The 18,689-nt window shown below is 51.4% G+C and overlaps 1 protein-coding gene across 1 annotated transcript in view; it reads left to right on the plus strand.

The window, feature by feature from the left end:
* LOC118383407 (threonylcarbamoyladenosine tRNA methylthiotransferase-like) overlaps positions 1 to 18,689 on the plus strand; it is a 53,175-nt gene that overhangs the window by 16,201 nt on the left and 18,285 nt on the right. The window lies entirely within an intron of this gene.

Here is an 18,689-nt window from a genome sequence, read left to right on the forward strand (position 1 = left end):
TTAAACATGCATAATGATTCACTCCTATCAAAGATGCATAATGATTCACTCCTATTAAAGATGCATAATGATTCACTCCAGTTGAACCATCATAATGATTCAGTCCCGTTGAACCATCATAATGATTCAGTCCAGTTGAACCACCATAATGATTCACTCCTGTTAACCATCATAATGATTCACTCCTGTTAAACCATCATAATGATTCACTCCAGTTGAACCATCATAATGATTCACTCCCGTTGAACCATCATAATGATTCACTCCTGTTAAACATGCATAATGATTCACTCCTGTTAAACCATCATAATGATTCACTCCCGTTGAACCATCATAATGATTCAATCCAGTTGAACCATCATAATGATTCACTCCTGTTAAACATGCATAACGATTCACTCCTGTTAAACCATCATAATGATTCACTCCAGTTGAACCATCATAATGATTCAGTCCCGTTGAACCATCATAATGATTCACTCCGGTTGAACCATCATAATGATTCACTCCGGTTGAACCATCATAATGATTCACTCCGGTTGAACCATCATAATGATTCAGTCCCGTTGAACCATCATAATGATTCAGTCCCGTTGAACCATCATAATGATTCAGCTCCCGTTGAACCATCATAATGATTCACTCCGGTTGAACCATCATAATGATTCACTCCGGTTGAACCATCATAATGATTCACTCCGGTTGAACCATCATAATGATTCACTCCGGTTGAACCATCATAATGATTCACTCCGGTTGAACCATCATAACCCGGTTGAACCATCATAATGATTCACCGGTTGAACCATCATAATGATTCGTTGAACCATCATAATGATTCACTCCAGTTGAACCATCATAATGATTCACTCCGGTTGAACCATCATAATGATTCATCCCGTTGAACCATCATAATGATTCACTCCCAGTTGAACCATCATAATGATTCACTCCGGGACCACCCATCATAAATTCATGAACCATCATAATGATTCACTCCGGTTGAACCATCATAATGATTCACTCCGGTTGAACCATCATAATGATTCACTCCGGTTGAACCATCATAATGATTCACTCCGGTTGAACCATCATAATGATTCACTCCGGTTGAACCATCATAATGATTCACTCCGGTTGAACCATCATAATGATTCACTCCCGTTGAACCATCATAATGATTTGAAGGTTCTAAAGCTGTCAGTCTTGCTTTGTACTGTGTCTGAACCAGGAACAGAGAAGCTCTCCACTGATGTGGGACTAGTCCTTAACCAGGACGACATTAGAGACCCACTCTGTGATATTCAGGTTGCTTGTCTCCAGGCCTGCAGTTGACACTCGTATCCTCTTTCACACTGTGCCCATTTGTTTTTGTTCGTGTCATACTGTTACCTCATATTAAGCCTAATATATATATATATATTTTTAAATTCACACCAATGTAAAGCCAATGTTAAATTGCAGGCACACGGTGAACCTATGAGAGATTCTCCTCTCCTTGTGCAGTGTAAAATGGGTTCCTTTGAGCTTTCTCCTACCCATAGAGGGCACTGTTTACCCAGTATAGATACAGACTGGGCCTGGTCCTACCCATAGAGGGCACTGTTTATCCAGTATAGATACAGACTGGGCCTGGCTCCTACCCATAGAGGGCACTGTTTACCCAGTATAGATACAGACTGAGCCTGGCTCCTACCCATAGAGGGCACTGTTTATCCAGTATAGATACAGACTGGGCCTGGCTCCTACCCATAGAGGGCACTGTTTATCCAGTATAGATACAGACTGGAGCCTGGTACCCTACCCATAGGGCACTGTTTACCCAGTATAGATACAGACTGGGCCTGGTCCACCCAGAGGGCACTGTTTACCCAGTATAGATACAGACTGGGCCTGGTTCATAGCAAAGAGATACAGACTGAGCCTGGCTCCTACAGCTTCTGCCAGCCAGGCAGGACGGACTTCATGGCGTTCTCTCTCTCTCTCTCTCTCAATGTAACGACTCGCACACGGACACAAAGCAGATATGATTTACATACTGGTTAGACTACGGCGGCATCCCAAATAGCACCCTATTCCCTAGTTAGTGCACTTCTTTAGACCAGAGCCCTATGGGTAAAGCCCTAAGGGCCCTGGTCAGAAGTAGTGCATTTACACAGGGCTTCCCAGTAAAGCATTAACAGTTAAATGTGTGCTGGTCCACAGCAGTTTTAAAGATGTGTGTTTAAAAAAACAACCCTGTGTTGTGAATCTCAGTCTAGAGCTGTTGGTAACAGATGTGTCGACTGTTGCATTTTTAAATCTTAATAAACCCAACCGCCGTTCTGAATTAAACCGGATGATGATGATGATGATTCACATGAATACAGTTGGAGTTGGAATAGATTAGAGTTTAGTTCTGCGTTGGTCTATTTCCATGTCACGCTGCCCAGCATCTTGATAGGTGTGAGACATTTGACTGAGACGATTCTGAGTTCCCCATTTAATGACTTATTCCAATAGGCAGTTTGAGTGAGCAGGGTGTGTATTATGAGCGGATAGTATTTTAGTGTGTGTGTGTGTGTGTACGATCCATTCTCACGCTCATTCATAAAACAGAGGCTTTAGGGATGCGCTGTGAGTGGCTGAAAGGCGGGGCTACGCAACATTACGCGCCGTGTCTCCCAACGGCCAATAGGAATCCGTCTCAGCCTCCTAGTGGTGCTGGGTACAGCAGAGTATGCTGTGTGTGGGCAGTGTACGGCCGCCGATGTGTCTGTCTAACTCCACACGCTACGCTCCGTGTGATGCCACAGCTCCTGGTATAACCATACTGTTAGTTTGTGTGTACATCACGGTATCCACCAGCCTTACTCTGTCTGGACGGAGTTGTTTTTTACACGGTTTTTACACAGTTCAGGAGGGCGGAGATTCAGAGATGGAGAGGAGATGAGCGGAGGGGGGAGAGGAGATGAAGGCTGAGAGGAGATGGAGGGAACGAGCGGAGGAGAGGGGAGAGGAGATGGAGGGGGGAGAGTGAGAGGAGATGGAGGGAGAGGGGGGAGGAGATGGAGGCTGAGAGGAGACGGAGGGAGGGCGGACGAGGGGGAGGAGGAGATGGGGAGAGGAGATGAAGGCTGAGAGGAGATGGAGGGAACGAGCGAGGGGGAGAGTGATGGAGGGGAGAGGAGATGGAGGAGAGGGGAGGGATGGAGGCTGAGAGGAGACGGAGGGAACGGGGAGGAGATGAGAGAGGGAGATGGAGGAGAGTGAGAGGAGACGAGTGGAGGAGGGGAGAGGAGATGGAGGCTGAGAGGCTGAGAGAGAGAGGCTGAGAGGAGATGGAGGGAACGAGCGGTGGAGAGGGGAGAGGAGATGGAGGGAGAGCGGGGAGAGGGGAGAGGAGATGAAGGCTGAGAGGAGATGGAGGGAACGGAGGGTGAGAGGAGAGAGGAGATGGAGGGGCGGAGGAGAGGGGGAGAGGAGATGGAGGGAAGAGCGGTGGGAGAGGGGAGAGAGAGATGGAGGCTGAGAGGAGACGGGGAGAGCGGGGGGGAGAGAGGAGATGGAGGGAACGAGCGGAGGAGAGGGGGAGAGGAGATGAAGGGAGAGGAGACTGGAGGGAACGAGCGGAGGAGAGGGGGAGAGGAGATGGAGGGAGACGGAGGACGAGGGGAGAGGAGAGAGAGGAGATGGAGGGAGACGAGCGGTGAGAGGGGAGGAGATGGAGGGAAGAGTGGAGGAGATGGAGGAGATGGAGGCTGAGAGGAGACTGGAGAGCGGAGGGAGGGGGAGAGGAGATGGAGGGAGGCTGAGAGGGAGATGGAGGCGGGGAGAGGGGGAGAGGAGATGAAGGCTGGAGGGATGGAGAGGAGGAGAGGGGAGAGGAGATGGAGGGAACGAGTGGGGGAGAGGAGATGGAGGGAACGAGCAGAGGAGGAGATGGAGGGAACGAGCCGAGGAGAGGGGGAGAGGAGATGGAGGCTGAGAGGAGATGGAGAGGTGCAGGGTGAGAGGGGAGATGGAGAGATACAGGGTGCGAGGGGAGATGGAGAAATGCCCGAGCCAGAACTAAGTGGCTGCTGAAATGAAATGGTCCTGCCTTTTCTAGCGGCGTTGCGCTAACCGCTGAGCGTTTTCTCTGACGGGCAGGACGGAGGAGGACTCTGTCTGTCTCAACCTGGAGGACCAGGGCATGTTTACTATCGCCACCAGAAACAGGAAGTACTACATCCTCAACCTTCCTTTTTTAAAATACGAAAGGCTCATTTTTGTAGTTTTTTACGTTTCAAAATGGGTTGTTATGTTGTGGCTCCTCCCACAGCCCTTTTCTACACAGCCCTTCTCTACTACACACAACCTGTGGAGCTGTGGCTCCTCCCACAGCCCTTCTCTACTCCACACAACCTGCAGAGCTGTGGCCCCTCCCACAGCCCTTCTCTACTCCACTGTAGCTCAGTTGGTAGAGCATGGCGCTTGTAACGCCAGGGTAGTGGGTTCGATCCCCGGGACCACCCATACGTAGAATGTACACATGACTGTAAGTCGCTTTGGATAAAAGCGTCTGCTAAATGGCATATATATATATATACACAACCTGCAGAGCTGTGGCCCCTCCCACAGCCCTTCTCTACTCCACACAACCTGCAGAGCTGTGGCCCCTCCCACAGCCCTTCTCTACTCTACACAACCTGCAGAGCTGTGGCCCCTCCCACAGCCCTTCTCTACTCCACACAACCTGCAGAGCTGTGGCCCCTCCCACCAGCCCTTTTTGTTTTTTTAAACCTACCTTGTAATATGAGAGCTGGAGAGTGTTTTTAAAAAATAAATCCACGTCTGTGTTCTGTCAGTGAGCTGAGCGGCTCACAGACAAATAAAGGGTTAAATCCTTTTAGTTTAATGAAACGCAGAGCAGTGTGCTGCTACAGACTAAAACACCATATTCCTCTGTTCAGCCACGTGCTCTCAGCCAGCCACTCGGTCCTGCTGGGTAGGTTCAGTTAAAGCCTCTGTCGGTCGCTACGGTTACAAATCACAGCCTCCCCACAGGTTGCCCCTCGGACAACATGAAAGACTCTGTTTAACGACAGCCGTAAAACTTACTCTGGTCATGAATGCTACATCGAATGCATTTTGTGGATGTGTGTGTGTGTGTGTGTGTGTGTGTGTGTGTGTGTGTGTGGGGGGTGAAATGATGAAGCAGACGTTGGAATCACACAGAGAGAGAGCCATTAGACCGGGTTGGAGAGGGCGAGCCGCACAGCTGTGGCCTGGATTTGCCTAGTTCAGCCCAGCTCAGCTCGGCCCTATTGAACCCCTGCCCTGTATCCCAGACTTTTCTCTAGGCACAAACTTATACCCAACCCAGATCTTTACACCAGAAAAGAGTGAAGAGGCCCACAGCACTGGAAGTATTAGAGGCCCACAGCACTGGAAGTATTAGAGGCCCACAGCACTGGAAGTATTAGAGGCCCACAGCACTGGAAGTATTAGAGGCCCACAGCACTGGAAGTATTAGAGGCCCACAGCACTGGAAGTATTAGAGGCCCACAGCACTGGAAGTATTAGAGGCCCACAGCACTGGAAGTATTAGAGGCCCACAGCACTGGAAGTATTAGAGGCCCACAGCACTGGAAGTATTAGAGGCCCACAGCACTGGAAGTATTAGAGGCCCACAGCACTGGAAGTATTAGAGGCCCACAGCACTGGAAGTATTAGAGGCCCACAGCACTGGACGTATTAGAGGCCCACAGCACTGGACGTATTAGAGGCCCACAGCACTGGACGTATTAGAGGCCCACAGCACTGGACGTATTAGAGGCCCACAGCACTGGACGTATTAGAGGCCCACAGCACTGGACGTATTAGAGGCCCACAGCACTGGACGTATTAGAGGCCCACAGCACTGGACGTATTAGAGGCCCACAGCACTGGACGTATTAGAGGCCCACAGCACTGGACGTATTAGAGGCCCACAGCACTGGACGTATTAGAGGCCCAGAGGCCCAGCAGCACTGGACGTATTAGAGGCACTGGACGTATTAGAGGCCCACAGCACTGGACGTATTAGAGGCCCACAGCACTGGACGTATTAGAGGCCCACAGCACTGGACGTATTAGAGGCCCACAGCACTGGACGTATTAGAGGCCCACAGCACTGGACGTAGGCCCACAGCACTAGAGGCCCACAGCACTGGACGTATTAGAGGCCCACAGCACTGGACGTATTAGGGCCCACAGCACACTGGACGTATTAGAGGACCCACAGCACTGGAAGTATTAGGCCCACAGCCCACAGCACACTGTATTAGAGGCCCACAGCACTGGACCATTAGGGCCCACAGAGTATTAGAGGCCCACAAAGGCCTGTTTGTCTGTCTGCCTGGAGGCCTGCCTGGAGGCCTGTCTGCACTGGCCTGTGGAGGCCTGTCTGTCTGCCTGGAGGCCTGACCCACAGCTGTCTGCCTGGAGGCCTGTCTGTCTGCCTGCCTGGGGGCCTGTCTGTCTGTCTGCCTGGAGGCCTGTCCGTCTGTCTGCCTGGAGGCCTGTCCGTCTGTCTGCCTGGAGGCCTGTCCGTCTGTCTGCCTGGAGGCCTGTCCGTCTGTCTGCCTGGAGGCCTGTCCGTCTGTCTGCCTGGAGGCCTGTCTGTCTGCCTGCCTGGAGGCCTGTCTGTCTGCCTGCCTGGAGGCCTGTCTGTCTGCCTGCCTGGAGGCCTGTCTGTCTGCCTGCCTGGAGGCCTGTCTGTCTGCCTGCCTGGAGGCCTGTCTGTCTGCCTGGAGGCCTGTCTGTCTGCCATGCCGTGAAGAGAAAGAAGCCATTTAATCAATCCTCAGTTTCCTGCCTTGAGAGGGAGGTGAACTGAGGATGAGTTGATTGGTGGGTCAGGCCAGGTATCCACCTTTCACCACCAGACCGTCTCTTTCCTCTGACATTGGATCTGACTGGTCATGTGACCGCTGCGTGTACTTGGTATTCTGCAGCGCAGCTGTTCCTTAGACCGTGTCCGACTCCAGGCTCCTCAGTCACCCGACAAAGTCAACTTATCTGAAAATGGTGATCTTCACCCCTCTGTCTCGATCCTCTCTGTGGGAGTCCATGTTTGATGAGCAGCTCGTTGACCCTGGCTACTCTGTGTGCTCTGCTGTCTGGATTCCTGCTTCTTTCCCTGGGTGGTCTGGTCTCCTTGACCCTACGTTCCTCCCCAGACCAGGAGGGACCCTATTCCCTACATAGTGCATTATTTTTTGACCTGAACCTTATGTTCCCTGGTTAAAAAGTAGTGTACTATATAGGGTGTAATTTGGTATGCCATCCAGCACCCAACAGAGTGGCTACCTGCGTTGCCTCTGTCAACCTGCTATTAAGTTGTAAATCTAGTTAGACCCGTAATGGAATGGCTGCTCATCAGGACCTCCTAGTGAAGGGCCTCCTGTTGTCTCCCTCTCTCACCTCGTCTCTTATCTCCTCTCCCCCTCCCATCTCCTCTCCCCCTCCCATCTCCTCTCCTCCTCCCATCTCCTCTCCTCCTCCCATCTCCTCTCCTCCTCCCATCTCCTCTCCTCCTCCCATCTCCTCTCCCATCTCTCCTCCTCCCATCTCCTCTCCTCCTCCCATCTCCTCTCCTCTCCTCCTCCCATCTCCCCCCCCCCATCTCCCATCTCCTCTCCTCCTCCCATCTCCTCTCCTCCTCCCATCTCCTCTCCTCCTCCCATCTCCTCTCCTCCTCCCATCTCCTCCCCTCCCATCTCCTCTCCTCCTCCCATCTCCTCTCCTCCTCCCATCTCCTCTCCTCCTCCCATCTCCTCTCCCCCTCCCATCTCCTCTCCCCCTCCCATCTCCTCTCCCCTCCCATCTCCTCTCCCCCTCCCATCTCCTCTCCCCCTCCCATCTCCTCTCCCCCTCCCATCTCCTCTCCTCCTCCCATGTCCTCTCCTCCTCCCATGTCCTCTCCTCCTCCCATGTCCTCTCCTCCTCCCATGTCCTCTCCTCCTCCCATGTCCTCTCCTCCTCCCATCTCCTCTCCTCCTCCCATCTCCTCTCCTCCTCCCATGTCCTCTCCTCCTCCCATCTCCTCTCCTCCTCCCATCTCTCCTCTCCCCTCCCATCTCCTCTCCCCCTCCCATCTCCTCTCCTCCTCCCATCTCTCCTCTCCTCCTCCCATCACCTCTCCTCCTCCCATCTCCTCTCCCTCCAGAGTAAACGTGACTTTCTCCACAGTGTTGTCCTCTGGTAGGTAGCAAGGCTGCCTGTAGATTGTTATGTACGTTGCACTTGAACGCCCCCATTCTCCTCCTCATTCTGCTGGTAGTGTTTACTGGCCTGGACAGGAGAATGTAGCAATGTAACGAAGGATCATTTTCCTGACTGGAGGAGATAGAGCTGTCTCTGTAAAGGACTGGGCTAGAGGTGTCTCTGTAAAGGACTGGGCTGAAGGTGTCTCTGTAAAGGACTGGGCTGAAGGTGTCTCTGTAAAGGACTGGGCTGAAGGTGTCTCTGTAAAGGACTGGGCTGAAGGTGTCTCTGTAAAGGACTGGGCTGAAGGTGTCTCTGTAAAGGACTGGGCTGAAGGTGTCTCTGTAAAGGACTGGGCTGGAGGTGTCTCTGTAAAGGACTGGGCTGAAGGTGTCTCTGTAAAGGACTGGGCTAGAGGTGTCTCTGTAAAGGACTGGGCTAGAGGTGTCTCTGTAAAGGACTGGGCTAGAGGTGTCTCTGTAAAGGACTGGGCTGAAGGTGTCTCTGTAAAGGACTGGGCTGAAGGTGTCTCTGTAAAGGACTGGGCTGAAGGTGTCTCTGTAAAGGACTGGGCTAGAGGTGTCTCTGTAAAGGACTGGGCTGAAGGTGTCTCTGTAAAGGACTGGGCTGAAGGTGTCTCTGTAAAGGACTGGGCTGAAGGTGTCTCTGTAAAGGACTGGGCTGAAGGTGTCTCTGTAAAGGACTGGGCTGAAGGTGTCTCTGTAAAGGACTGGGCTGAAGGTGTCTCTGTAAAGGACTGGGCTGAAGGTGTCTCTGTAAAGGACTGGGCTGAAGGTGTCTCTGTAAAGGACTGGGCTGAAGGTGTCTCTGTAAAGGACTGGGCTGAAGGTGTCTCTGTAAAGGACTGGGCTGAAGGTGTCTCTGTAAAGGACTGGGCTAGAGGTGTCTCTGTAAAGGACTGGGCTAGAGGTGTCTCTGTAAAGGACTGGGCTGAAGGTGTCTCTGTAAAGGACTGGGCTGAAGGTTTCTCTGTAAAGGACTGGGCTAGAGGTGTCTCTGTAAAGGACTGGGCTGAAGGTGTCTCTGTAAAGGACTGGGCTGAAGGTGTCTCTGTAAAGGACTGGGCTGAAGGTGTCTCAGCCCCTATTACGGCCCTATACTGTAATGTGATTGGTTAAGACTTTATTTTTTCTCTCCAATTCTGTGGTATCCAATTGGTAGTTACAGTCTTGTCTCATAGCTGCAACTCCCGTACGGACTCAGGAGAGGCGAAGGCCGAGAGCCATGTGTCCTCTGAAACACAACCCAACCAAGCCGCACTGCTTCTTGACACAATGCCCACTTGACCCAGAAGCACCAATGTGTCGGAGGAAACACCGTACACCTGGTGACCATGTCACTGCGCCCAGCCCACCACAGGAGTCCCTAGTGTGCGATGGGTCAAGGACATCCCTCCCGGCCGAACCCTCCCCAAACCCGGTCGACGCGGGGCCAGTTCTGAGCCGCCCCATGGGTCTCCCGGTCACGGCCGGCTGCAGCAGAGCCTGGACTCAAACCCAGAATTTCTAGTGGCACAGCAACACTGTGATGCAGAGCCTTAGACCACGGAACCACTCGGGAGGACAGTTAAAACCAACCTGTCTTCTGAAAAAATGTTGGCTTGACTAAACAAAGAGGGTGAATACTGATGCAACTTGTATATATTTTTTTAGATATAGATTTAAAAAAAATCAATTTAGTAAAAAAAGAAAAACTAGTTGTTTACACTTTGACATTCTGGAGTATTTTGTGTTGATCAATGACCAAAAATGTAATGTATTTCAATTCCCACTTTGTAATGCAACACAATGTGGGTGGAGTTCAAGGGGTTGAAGACTTTCTATAGGTACTGTGTGTGTGTGTGTGTGTGTGTGTGTGTGTGTGTGTGTGTGTGAATCTGGTTACTATCAGTGTGCTGAATCTGGTGTGTGTGTTCATGTGCCTGTCAGGACCAGGCAGTTGTGCTGAATCTGGTTACATCAGAACCAGGCAGTTGTGCTGAATCTGGTCAGGACCAGGCAGTTGTGCTGAATCTGGTTACTGTGCAGGCTGCCCGAATCTGGTTACATCAGGACCAGGCAGTTGTGCTGAATCTGGTTACTATCAGAACCAGGCAGTTGTGCTGAATCTGTTTTGTCATGTCTGTATCAGAACCTCTGTGTGAATCTGGTCAGAACCAGGCAGTTGTGCTGAATCTGGTTACTATCAGGACCAGGCAGTTGTGCTGAATCTGGTTACTATCAGGACCAGGCAGTTGTGCTGAATCTGGTTACTATCAGGACCAGGCAGTTGTGCTGAATCTGGTTACTATCAGGACCAGGCAGTTGTGCTGAATCTGGTTACTATCAGGACCAGGCAGTTGTGCTGAATCTGGTTACTATCAGGACCAGGCAGTTGTGCTGAATCTGGTTACTATCAGGACCAGGCAGTTGCGGCTCCGGGGCCATTTTATAAAGTTTCTGTGTGTGTAGCTGCCAGACACGGTCACCTTCGACCTCCCCTTAATAATCCCGGAGCTCTGGCGTGGGCTGTGCTGAGCCACGGGTCGCCAAGATTGAATTTATTTCCTGGTTGTGTGGTTGTAGGGGGGGATTGGATAGGATAGGAGATGGGATTGAACCAGCCAAGCGACCCCTCCTGGTATTAGGTATTACCTCAGCTGATGTATGATATGAGGGACACGTTGAATTTGAGCTCCGTCTCTCTCGCTCTCCTCCAGCTCCACGGTCACACCTCGGCGTGTCTGACCTGTTATACTCTGAGGTTGACTACTGGGTAGACCACAACATCAGACAGACCAACAAGTAGCGTTTGAGATGTCCTCGAGAGTTGTTGGGATCGAATGAGGATAATTTAATTCCACGATGCTGAGAAGGTAAAGGGGTTAGGGGTTTGAATACGAAACAGGAAAGGCCCCTTCCCCAAACTGTTGCCACAAAGTTTGGAAGCACGGAATCATCTAGAATGTCATGGTATGCTGTAGCGTTAAGATGTCCCTTCGCTGGAACGAAGTGGCCCGAGCCTGAACCATGACAAACAGCCCCAGACCACATACTTTTGACCATGCGGTATATTTGCCTACTTTTAGAAATGTGATTTTTGTATTTCCAAAGACACAGTTAATGGATTTATGATGAAATCATCATCATCATCATCATCATCATCATCATCATCATCATCATCAGCGCCCATTTCTGACAATTCATTGATTAAAATGCTCAGTAGAGGCATCAGTCCTGAAACTAATGTTTCAAAACAATATTGTGATTTTTTTTTTTTACAAAAATGTGCAGCCAACGAATAGTATTCCTTGTTATTGTGCATTACTGTGACCCAGAGCCCCTAAAATGGTAATGGGGCCATTTTGGATGCACACAGGGCTGTCAGGACTCCACAACAGCAGGAGGCCTTGAGAGGAAAAGGTTATTATTTATTTATCTTCAATGTGAATGAAAAGGGAAAATATAGTGTTTTACACTGGTGGCACAAAGGAGAGACAGTAATTACAAAGTTGTGGACGAGATGAGGCCGTTGTCAATGGGCGGGGAGAATGACAACGGTAATGGACTTGTTTTTGGAAGGGCAACTGAGAACGAGAGACCAGATTGGAAAATGACTTTTCAAGGCTCTTTCTCTCTTCTCTCTCTCTGTCTCTCTCTCTCTCTGCTCCTTTCCAGATCAGTTTTTTTCTTTCTAAAAGATGGCCCACTGACTTTGAGTAGTTTATTTACTTATCCATGTTAATGAGTGGGTGAAGATGTTGACCTGAGAGCATAGTACTCGTTAAGATTAATACTGCCTGTCTAGACTCACACACACGTTTTTACTATCCTTGGGGGGACCTAGAATGTTTTTCCATTCAAATTCCTATTTTCTATAACTCCTGACCCTAAACCGAACCCCAAAGCTTTACAATAGCCTTTTTGTCCTCGTGGGGAAATGTCCCCATGAGGGATAATCTTTCTTGTTTTTGTGTGTTTACCGTAAATCCACAATGATAGTAACACACACATGAGCCTATTCCCCCTTTTCATCAGGGACTGCTCTGATAAATACCACACGAGCCTATTCCCCCTTTTCATCAGGGACTGCTCTGATAAATACCACACGAGCCTATTCCCCTTTTCATCAGGGACTGCTCTGATAAATACCACACGACCCTATTCCCCTTTTCATCAGGGACTGCTCTGATAAATACCACACGACCCTATTCCCCCTTTTCATCAGGGACTGCTCTGATAAATACCACACGACCCTATTCCCCCTTTTCATCAGGGACTGCTCTGATAAATACCACACGAGCCTATTCCCCTTTTCATCAGGGACTGCTCTGATAAATACCACACGAGCCTATTCCCCCTTTTCATCAGGGACTGCTCTGATAAATACCACACGAGCCTATTCCCCCTTTTCATCAGGGACTGCTCTGATAAATATTCCCCCTTTTCATCAGGGACTGCACTGAGCCTATTCCCCCTTTTCATCAGGGACTGCTCTGATAAATACCACACGAGCCTATTCCCCCTTTTCATCAGGGACTGCTCTGATAAATACCACACGAGCCTATTCCCCCTTTTCATCAGGGACTGCTCTGATAAATACCACACGAGCCTATTCCCCCTTTTCATCAGGGACTGCTCTGATAAATACCACACGAGCCTATTCCCCCTTTTCATCAGGGACTGCTCTGATAAATACCACACGAGCCTATTCCCCCTTTTCATCAGGGACTGCTCTGATAAATACCACACGAGCCTATTCCCCCTTTTCATCAGGGACTGGTCTGATAAATACCACACGAGCCTATTCCCCCTTTTCATCAGGGACTGGTCTGATTAATACCAAATGAATTTGTCAATCGGGGGCCATTTGCTTTTCTTTTATTTAGTATGAACGCGGGAAGAAAAAACATGTTTTTTTTTAAAGTCGATTTGAAGATCTCAGACAGGCCACTTAGCATCCTCCATATTATCCTGTTTGATGGAGCAGAAAGAGCCGACTGGGAGCAAAGGTGAAGGGCACCGACCTTTCTGGTGCTCAGTGACAAACGGGGAATAATTACTTCAGATGTGTTTTTGTGTGGGACGGGGCATGGCGTTGGGACAGACAGGTCGGGGCATGGCGTTGGGGACAGACGGTCGGGGCATGGCGTTTTTCTTTTATTTGGGGACAGACGTTCAGTCGGGGCATGGCGTTGGGGACAGACGGTCGGGGCATGGCGTTGGGACAGACAGGCGGGGCATGGCGTTGGAGACAGACAGGCGGGGCATGGCGTTGGAGACAGACAGGCGGGGCATGGCGTTGGGGACAGACGGTCGGGGCATGGCGTTGGGGACAGACGTTCGGGGCATGGCGTTGGGGACAGACGGTCGGGGCATGGTGTTGGGAGAGACAGGCGGTGCATGGCGTTGGGAGAGACAGGCGGGCATGGCGTTGGAGACAGACAGGCGGGGCATGGCTTGGGATAGACAGGCGGGGCATGGCGTTGGAGACGGACAGGCGGGGCATGGCGTTGGGACTGACAGGCGGGGCATGGCGTTGGGACTGACAGGCGGGGCATGGCGTTGGGACTGACAGGCGGGGCATGGCGTTGGAGAGACAGGCGGGGCATGGCGTTGGGGACTGACAGGCGGGGCATGGCGTTGGGAGACAGACAGGCGGGGCATGGCGTTGGGACGGACAGGCGGGGCATGGCGTTGGGACGGACAGGCGGGGCATGGCGTTGGGACTGACAGGCGGGGCATGGCGTTGGGACTGACAGGCGGGGCATGGCGTTGGGACTGACAGGCGGGGCATGGCGTTGGGACTGACAGGCGGGGCATGGCGTAGACAGGCGGGGACGGACAGGCGGGGCATGGCGTTGGGACTGACAGGCGGGGCATGGCGTTGGGACTGACAGGCGGGGCATGGCGTTGGGACTGACAGGCGGGGCATGGCGTTGGGACTGACAGGCGGGGCATGGCGTTGGGACTGACAGGCGGGGCATGGCGTTGGGACTGACAGGCGGGGCATGGTGTTGGGATAGACAGGCGGGGCATGGCGTTGGGGACAGGTGGGGCATGGCGTTGACCCCTCGAGTCCACTTTCCTCCAGGCGGGGCATGTCCCATCTCCCAGGCTGAATGGTGTTGGGATTAACAGGCCGGGGCATCTGCATATGGGAGTTAACAGGCGGGGCATGGTATTTGGGTTTGAGGGAGATGCATGGCTCAATATTGATTAAGCGTTAACTGAGTTAGGTCTGGGGCATGGTGTTGGGATAGACAGGGAGGTTTGATGTTGAGAGTGACAGGCGGGGCATGGTGTGGGACTGACAGTAGGGGCATGGAGTGTGGTGATTTATGTGGCTCATGGTGACTGGATTAATAATCCATGTAGTGTTGTCACGGAACCAACATTTCGGAACCATACCAGGATCACAGGAGGGGCATGTATCGTTAGTGAAGACAGGCGGGGCATGCGTTGGGACTAGACAGTTATGGGACATGGTATGTTTGGGAAGACAGGTACTCCTGGGGCATGTTACTGGGTCAACACGGGGTATGGCGTTGGGATAGACAGGTGGGGCATGGCGTTGCCATAGACAGGTGGGGCATGCTTGGGAACACAGGTGGGGCATGGCTGTTGGGATGTTACAGGTGGGGCATGGCGTTGGGAGTAGACAGGTCAGGGGCATGTTGTTGGGTCAGACACACTGGGGCATCCTGGGATCAGGTGGGGCAGTCATGTTACTGCTGTCAGGTGGGGCATGGTTTGGGACAGTCAGCCCAGTCATGTTACTGCTGTCAGGTGGGGCACTGGTACTCCTGTCAGAGCCATGTTAATGCTGTCAACACAGGCCACTCCTGTCAGCCATGTTACTGCTGTCAACACACTGAGTACTCCTGTCAGCCCAGCCATATCAATACTGCTGTCAACACACTGTGTACTCCTGTCAGCCCAGGCCATGTTACTGCTGTCAACACCATGAGTACTCCTGTCAGTGTCCTTATCAGTTACTGCTGTCAACACACTGAGTGGCTCTATGGTGACCATGTTAATGCTGTCCATGTACTGTTGTACTCCTGTCAACATGTCACGAACTGATGTCACCAGGATCACCAGCCAGTAGCCATGTATCACTGCTGAAGTCAACATGGTGACAACTCCTCACCAGTTATGGGACCATGTTACTGCTGTCAACACTGAGTACTCCTGTCAGCCATGTTACTGCTGTCAACACAGTGAGTACTCCTGTCAGCCATGTTACTGCTGTCAACACAGAGGAAATATCACTAATGATCAGTCAGCACATCCACCCACCCACCCACACCTCTCAGAGGAAATATCACTAATGATAGTCACACCCACCCACCCACACCTCTCAGAGGAAATATCACTAATGATAGTCAGCACACCCACCCACCCACACCTCTCAGAGGAAATATCACTAATGATAGTCAACCCACCCACCCACCCACACCTCTCAGAGGAAATATCACTAATGATAGTCAGCACACCCACCCACCCACACCTGTCAGGAAATATCACTAATGTTAGTGCTGTCCACACTCTCAGAGGAAATATCACTAATGATAGTCAGTCACACCCTGAGTACCCACCCAGCCATGTTACTCTCAGAGGAAATATCACTAATATCCTGTCAGCCCACCCATGTTACACACCTGTCAGAGGAAATATCACTAATGATAGTCAGCCCATCCATGTTACCACACCTCTCAAATATCACTAATGATAGTCACCCACCCACCCACCCACCCACACCTCTCAGATGAAATATCACTAATGATAGTCAACACACCACCCACCCACACCTCTCAGAGAAATATTACTGATAGTCAACCCACCCAGTACACCTCTCAGCCCAGCCATGTTACTGCTGTCAGCACATCCACCCAGTACACCTCTCAGAGGAAATATCACTAATGCTAGTCAGCACACACTGAGTACTCCCCACCCACCCACACCTCTCAGCTGAAATATCACTAATGATAGTCTGTCAGCCATGTTACCCTGTCAACCTCACAGAGGAAATATCACTAATGATCAGTCAGCACATCCACCCACACCTCTCAGAGGAAATATCACTAATGATAGTCAGCACCCACCCACCCACACCTCTCAGAGGAAATATCACTAATGATAGTCGGCACCCACCCACACCTCTCAGAGGAAATATCACTAATGATAGTCAGCACCCACCCACCCACCCACACCTCTCAGAGGAAATATCACTAATGATAGTCAGCACCCACCCACCCACCCACACCTCTCAGAGGAAATATCACTAATGATAGTCAGCACATCCACCCACCCACCCACACCTCTCAGAGGAAATATCACTAATGATAGTCAGCACATCCACCCACCCACCCACACCTCTCAGAGGAAATATCACTAATGATAGTCAGCACACCCACCCACCCACCCACACCTCTCAGAGGAAATATCACTAATGATAGTCAGCACACCCACCCACCCACACTCTCACCCACACCTCTCAGAGGAAATATCACTAATGATAGTCAGCACATCCACCCACCCACCCACACCTCTCAGAGGAAATATCACTAATGATAGTCAGCACACCCACCCACCCACCCACACCTCTCAGAGGAAATATCACTAATGATAGTCAGCACATCCACCCACCCACCCACACCTCTCAGAGGAAATATCACTAATGATAGTCAGCACACCCACCCACCCACCCACCTCTCAGAGGAAATATCACTAATGATAGTCAGCACACCCACCCACCCACCCACACCTCTCAGAGGAAATATCACTAATGATAGTCAGCACCCACCCACCCACACCTCTCAGAGGAAATATCACTAATGATAGTCAACCCACCCACCCACCCACACCTCTCAGAGGAAATATCACTAATGATAATCAGCCCACCCACCCACCCACCCACACCTCTCAGAGGAAATATCACTAATGATAGTCACCCACCCACCCACCCACCCACACCTCTCAGAGGAAATATCACTAATGATAGTCAGCACACCCACCCACCCACCCACACCTCTCAGAGGAAATATCACTAATGATAGTCAACCCACCCACCCACCCACCCACACCTCTCAGAGGAAATATCACTAATGATAGTCAGCACACCCACCCACCCACCCACACCTCTCAGAGGAAATATCACTAATGGTAGTCAGCACACCCACCCACCCACCCACACCTCTCAGAGGAAATATCACTAATGATAGTCAACCCACCCACCCACCCACCCACACCTCTCAGAGGAAATATCACTAATGATAGTCAACCCACCCACCCACCCACACCTCTCAGAGGAAATATCACTAATGATAGTCAACCCACCCACCCACCCACACCTCTGAGGAAATATCACTAATGATAATCAGCACATCCATCATTGTCAGAGAGGCGGTCCCCGAGGTAAAGGCTACACGGCGACAGTAACCATGACGCTACGAGGAGTGTGTGTCTGGTTCATTCTGCTTCACCAGCTAGCCAGGCAGCCCAACTGCAGCGCAACACAGCATCCCAAATTGCACCCTATTGTCCATAGGGCTCTGGTCTGCAGTAGTGCACTATATTGGGAATAGGGCTCTATTTGGGACGCAGATAGTAGCTAATATAAACCAGGCCCGAGAGTGAGGGAGAGAGGGGAGATTCATCTGTCTGGATGGAAGCTGGCAGATGGAGGTGGAAGTGATGTTGGCACAACGCTGGGATGTTTCATCATTCACACTGAGATGGGGGATCCTCACCCTCTGTCCAAGCAGGCCTCCCTACTGGGGGAAGCACTGAGATGGGCTCCTCACCCTCTGTCCTAGCAGGCCTCCCTACTGGGAGAAGCACTGAGATGGGCTCCTCACCCTCTGTCCTAGCAGGCCTCCCTACTGGGAGAAGCACTTGGTGTTTTCCTGCAGTGGTCATAATCTGTATCCAGTCATTTTTACATAAGGAAGAACCGTAGTGCTTTGCCCTACTGTGCCCTGTGGAAGAAACCAGGTTCTGGCGTACCGTGAAGTGAGGAAGAAACCAGGGTCTGGCGTACCGTGCCCTGTGGAAGAAACCAGGGTCTGGCGTACCGTGCTCTGTGGAAGAAACCAAGGTCTGGCGTACCGTGAAGTGAGGAAGAAACCAGGGTCTGGCGTACCGTGAAGTGAGGAAGAAACCAGGGTCTGGTGTACCGTGAAGTGAGGAAGAAACCAGGGTCTGGCGTACCGTGCTCTGTGGAAGAAACCAGGGTCTGGCGTACCGTGCTCTGTGGAAGAAACCAGGGTCTGGCGTACCGTGAAGTGAGGAAGAAACCAGGGTCTGGCGTACCGTGCTCTGTGGAGAAACCAGGGTCTGGCGTACCGTGCTCTGTGGAAGAAACCAGGGTCTGGCGTACCGTGCTCTGTGGAAGAAACCAGGGTCTGGCGTACCGTGCCCTGTGGAAGAAACCAGGGTCTGGCGTACCGTGAAGTGAGGAAGAAACCAGGGTCT

Source organism: Oncorhynchus keta, unplaced genomic scaffold (assembly GCF_023373465.1).
Source record: "Oncorhynchus keta strain PuntledgeMale-10-30-2019 unplaced genomic scaffold, Oket_V2 Un_contig_4386_pilon_pilon, whole genome shotgun sequence".
NCBI classification, from domain to species: Eukaryota; Metazoa; Chordata; class Actinopteri; order Salmoniformes; family Salmonidae; genus Oncorhynchus; species Oncorhynchus keta.